This window comes from Acyrthosiphon pisum, chromosome A1 (assembly GCF_005508785.2).
Source record: "Acyrthosiphon pisum isolate AL4f chromosome A1, pea_aphid_22Mar2018_4r6ur, whole genome shotgun sequence".
Classification (NCBI taxonomy): Eukaryota; Metazoa; Arthropoda; class Insecta; order Hemiptera; family Aphididae; genus Acyrthosiphon; species Acyrthosiphon pisum.
The window spans coordinates 43,753,016-43,759,206 of NC_042494.1; positions in this window are offsets into that span (position 1 = coordinate 43,753,016).

The window sequence follows — 6,191 nt, forward strand, 5'->3', positions numbered from 1 at the left end:
TATATTGGTATGTCATGTATTAATGTACTTACCTATATCAGATTCTTAGTGAAGGTAAAACTGTACTCAGTTTTAACAAGATGTTAAAGATGATTTTACTTTTTTTATATATATAAATAGTACAAATAATTTATAACTTTAAACTTATAAGTTATATCTAACTAATAAATGTTAGTTCTTTATACAATAGCATAGTATCCTGTATCCAAACAGACATATTATTATAATTCTTTATAATTCATATGAATTTTTGAAACTTAAATGATCCTTTCTTTCACTTATTATTGCATAGGTAATATATAATATTTTCTTCTATGATCAACTTAAAGTGAGCTCCATCTTGTGTGGTTCTACGCGATCACCAATTGCCTGTGCTGTCCGATTGCGTCATCTAGTTTCCAACTAAGTCCCACTCCACAGTCCACTGGGCGTGAAGACCGCACATGTCTCCTCTTGGAGAAGATTAATAGTATCATGGATATAGTAATAATATCTACATAGATAAATAGATCACATAATGTCTATTATTATGTATTTATTATTGAAATAAAGAAAATACAATATTCACTGGGATTTTACACGGTTTTTAAAATATGTTAAACAATGAGCAAAACGTTTAAAACAAATGTTTTAAATTGTATTCATGTTTAAAACATAACAACCCTGATTAAGAGGAGTGAAGTTTTAAAATGATGGAAACTACTAATTGCTTAAACTCTTTGCGTATATTTGGGAAGTAGAGTAGATAGGTATTGCAGATATTTAAGTATTTATTCATCAATTTTTAAATAAATTACATAATATAGCTACTGACAAACACTAACAGGTAGGTACCTTATATATTTAAGTATAACACCTACTTACTATGTATCGTAAATTTGTATTTTTTTAAACTAAACTGTTATCTTTAATTTTGAATTACAACACACACAGCTTGTACGATTTAGATTCTCAGCGGAGAATGTATTATGATTGTATAGGTTTTCAATAACGTAAGTATTTTTCATCTACACGTTTTAAAGTAAAAAAATTCTTTTTTCACTGAATGTTTATATTAACATTCAGTATTTTTCTATACACCATACGCTTTTCAAAATGTTTTGAGGCGTTTACGGACATTTTCAGTTTCTAATTTTTTAGTATAAGTTTTTTTTCTATAAATGTCAATAAAATTTTATTCGTTTGGTCAAAAAGTTTGAAAATTTAATACAATGCTTCTAATATATTTTGTTCTTTTTTTATAAAAAGGAATTCGTTCAACGTGGCGTTCTTTAAAAAGGATTTCGTTCCAGGAATTCGTTCTGTTGGAACTCGTTCCTTCCAAACAACTGATGATATTATGATAGTACATACCTATAACTTTAAGGGTGGGGGGGGGTCTAGATTTTAATTTTTTTAGTTATGGGTAACTCAATTTTTTTTTTTAAAAACATCGCACATTTGCTGAAAACTTTTACCTTCAAAACTTTTCAATGTTTATCGTAATTATTTTTATTTTAAAGATATTTTATTGTGCTATCAACTATTACATACAAAATCAAACCAGAAATGTACAAATTATTTTTCTTAAATTAAAAAAAGTTGACAAAAATTAGTATTTTCGAAAGGAAATCGAGTAAAACTCCAAATAACGTCATATTTACTATACCTATGCCTACACTTTTTATTTTTATTTGATTATTCTACAGAATACCTAGAATACCTTAAACATTTTGACTCTTTGTGAGTACATGCCTCATCTAAACTCGATGTACAGTAATTTATTATTGTCCATTGACAATAATTACAATTTATTACGAAAGTTACATTAGCAGTGATATTAGGCGAGATTAATAAATTGAGTCGCGAAAATATTATGTTGCTAGGTTCATTCCATTTTTTTAATATCTAATCATCTTTATTAGAAGTAAAATTGTATAATTATTTTATATTATTTTATATCACATAATATTATGTTCTAAATAAATATATGTTATAAAATATTATGTTCTCAGTATAAATTGCATAAATAAAAAAAATCTCATGGTATAAACTAAAATGTATGTATTTAATATAATATTATATGTTCTTGGTAAAAACTTAAATGATCGGACCGAACAGGTAGGATTTATTAGCTGGAACTCAACTTACCTATAACTACTTTTTTTTACCCGGGACTTAACTCACTGCTTTCAAAATGTACCCAAATTATCGCGTACCCAATTTTCCTAGCCCCTTAGGTACCTACTCAGAAATTACGGAAGATATGGTAATCAAATTTAATATTCTAGGTATTGTTCTGTAGGATAATAAAATAAAAATAAAAAAAGCAATTCTGTGCAAGCGCAGGTCATAGAAGTGAATCTTCTGCGACATCAGTCGTGGTGATATCAAACTATTAATGTACAATCTACAGTTACTGTCGTAGAGGTTTCATTTTTATTATTTGTGTTTGCAGAGAATTTTTTATTAATCAAAAATAATAATTATAATAATAATAAATAATAATAGCTTAAAAACCCATGGCAACCATTTATAAGCAAAATTTTCTATCAGAAATCTCAAAATCCATGTTTGAGCACCACCCGGAGATGATTCTCTCCCTTTTTAAATTAGCCAATCTTTTGCCTAGAGGTCTAATCTGTCTCTGTACCAAATGAACCCGTTCACTTTTTTGCCCGGCAACCAATAATGATACTCGTCACTTTGCTAGGCAATCAATAATGTTACTATAAATCGTGACGGATTTTAGTCTTATAGCTAGTGTGTCGCAGCCTTGAAAATTTACTCACAGCGCGCGTCGTATAGAAGTTTCACTTCAAAACTGTAGTAAATACGGGCTTATATATTATAATGGAGTTATACACGATGCCCTTTCAATAATGCTAATTTATGTTAAATTTTTTTATTGTTTTTATCTAATAAAAATAATTTGTAAATTTCTAGTTTGATTGTGTATAATACCTATGTTAGTTTTTAGCACAATAAAACAAAAAATCACGATAACAGTTGAAAATAAGTGAAGATATACCTATCAGAAAATGTGCGGTTGGTTCAGTTTTGTTTAAAAAGATTGATTAGCCCATAGCTAAAAAAATAAAAAGTTAGGACCCCCACTTTAGATGAGTTTTTCTTCATAACTTAAGGTACATACTATCATATGACGCCGGCCGGTCATTTTTTCGCCAAACAATAGGTAGGTACCTAGCTTAAAATAATTGCACTAATTAAGTATTCAGGTAGGGGAACATGAGGAAAAGTGGGGAAATTGTATTATCTATGCATTTAATGTAAAAAATGTATAATATTATTAGATTTGTGGCTTCCTTGATCGTCTGAGATAGTGTGGTAGAAGTTTTGAATCGAACTAGTGATTATTTTGTAATTAATCAATGAAAAACTAGAAATATGCCTATTATAATTTACTTGATAATGGAATTGTATAATTTGGTATTTATATATTCAATTATTTTGCGCTTTGTTATTAATAATTTTTTTTTTTCATTTAAAAGTCTACATTGTTTGTTCTATGATTAAAGTTCTTTAATTATGTTTAGGTGTTTAAATAAAATAAAATCAATGGCTCTAGGTAATTTAACTGTTTGGGGCAAAGTGGTTTATACCTGTCTGGTTTATACATTTAAGTATATTAACGTTTTTTATAAATAATTTGTTGTGTTTATAAAATGAAGTAAAATACATGGAATTTTTTTCGGTAAACTGTACTTTTTTTACATCCTATTAAACTTACATAAAAAAAATCAAATTTTTATAAAAAAATGTATTATCAATAACCATAACCTGTAGATTGTGTGAACAAAATTTGAAAGGAAAAAAAATTGATTTTTAAGTGTATTACAGGTCTTCAGACATTAGCGTCCTCACTTTGCCCCATGTTCCCCTACTACGGAATGTTCTACACAGCGTTCGTCGTTTCTGCTTTAAAAATACGAGTACGATAATAGGTTAAAATTTGAGTTTAACTTTATAATTTTGGATAGTGTTCTATTCATAATGAGCGCCACGCGGGTGATCGATCTTAAGCTGATGTCAGTGCGCTATATTAAATATAAACAAATTTTGTTTTCTCTCTGACCCACGCCAGATTTATAAGCATTTTAAAATTGTAATAATATTAACACGCTCAAATTAAAATATCAAAAATATCCAAAGTAGGGACACAAGTAAGGTCCATAACTCAAAGTTTGACAATGGGTGAATTCAGTCTAATATTATAGAAGTAATAAATCAGGGTTGATTCTGCTAAACGTAAATTGTCTAATATGTTGCGCGTGGGTCAGAGAGAGAATAGTGGGTTGACGCCATTTTACTATTATCATTTAAAAATCAAATCGATTTTTCTATAAAAACATCATGTAATAGATAACTTACATTTTTTAATACCTATTGAAATTTTAATAATAATAGGAAATTATTTATTTGTAGCGCGTAGGTTTATTACAGTCGCATTACGCATTATATTATTATTAATTATTATTTATTACCTATTCTTACCTACCTATACTGCAATGTTTATATTTTTAATTCAATAACTAAACGTAACATAATTATAATTTATAGGTACCTACTCTGTGTGACTGTGTAAATCATAGGTGAAGTAGTTATTACCCTAGCTAATGGCCTATGGTAAATATCACCAAACAATGGCATACATTTATTTATATTGTTTTACTCACAGACCACACTTATTGAACTGTTAAATAAATATTATGTATTTTATTGATATTAATTATAAATTTATGACAGTAATGAATAAAATGAATAAGAAATAATATTCCTAATTTATACTTACTTAATGGCTTAAATTATAACGGTTATCGTTTTAATATTTGGTATTTGTTAGGTATTAGTTTATTACGTCATATTTGATATTTTAACTATTATAAGAAATTGTCAAAAAAAACGGGACCTGGGAAGTGTAAATAGGAATTCAAAAATTATTCTTATTATCGAACCACATAAATTGCGTAAAAGTGACTGAACGGAAATTATAGTAGATCGCTTGTAGACAGTTGTTTATATAATATAGTAAAACTTATATAGTATATACAATATACATATTATGACTCTGTTTAAAATACCTATAAAATTGTAATTAAAAAAATAACGTCACATGACGAAACGTTTTACTTGTGAATAGGAAAAAAAATATTGCTGTTAATAATACGTATATTTAATATAGGAGTATGCAAAGTTATATGTTAATCGGACTGAGGAGTTAGAAGTGCGCATAGGTACCTAGTACCTACTGACACTATCTTAACCCGCATTGTACACTCTAAATGAGTTACTGTCGTTTAATTAGTACTTCCGAGTCCCAATAATTTTTCATAATATATTACTGCTGTTAAACAATTTAATTTAGATTATGTGCTTAGTGGTTAATGCAGTATTGGTTATACAACAGTGGTATAATCGTGGAGGGTGGTTGGGAGTTGTATACTCCTCCCGACCAATTAAGTGTGATACAACGATGTGTGTGTGTCCTGTGTCTCATCAGTCACCACTCATCATCTTTTGAATCAGTAAAAGTAAAAATAAAATTCTTTAATCTTCAACTTGAATGGTGTGGTTACTGGTAGAAAATTGGATCTATATAGTCTATTGGTATTTCAAAATTATTTGGTTTTTATCAAGCTATTAATTATTTCAAATGTTTGATCTTTTTCCAGTTTATAGGTTATTGCTGAATTTTTTTTTGTTTGTCAAAACATTTAAATATAAGTGTTCCTCATAAGTTGTTCTTCTTATTCTAAAATATCAACAAAAAAAATAGTATCACATTTTTTTATATTATAAAAAAATGTGAGACTAAATATATTATGTAGGTAGGTTACTAAGTATTAAAATGCTTGAAATTCAAATTTTAATAAAATTTATCATAATGATGAAAGTTTACAAATTATTTTGAAATTAAAAGTAGGTACATATCATTTTTAATTTGAATTGCTTTAACTGCCTTTAAGGTTTAAAAATGTAATACAAAATAAAATTAAAATTATGAAGAAAATTGGAAATAGGTAGGTATTTAATTAAAAATTACCATTTTAGATATTTTTATGTAATTCAAAAAATAATAATAATCTCATGGTCTTGAAACGTTTACCTAAATATATTATTATTTTCTATAAAATGTAAATGGGTGTTTAAATATTAAAAAAATTGGACTAATTTTAATTTATACCACGAAT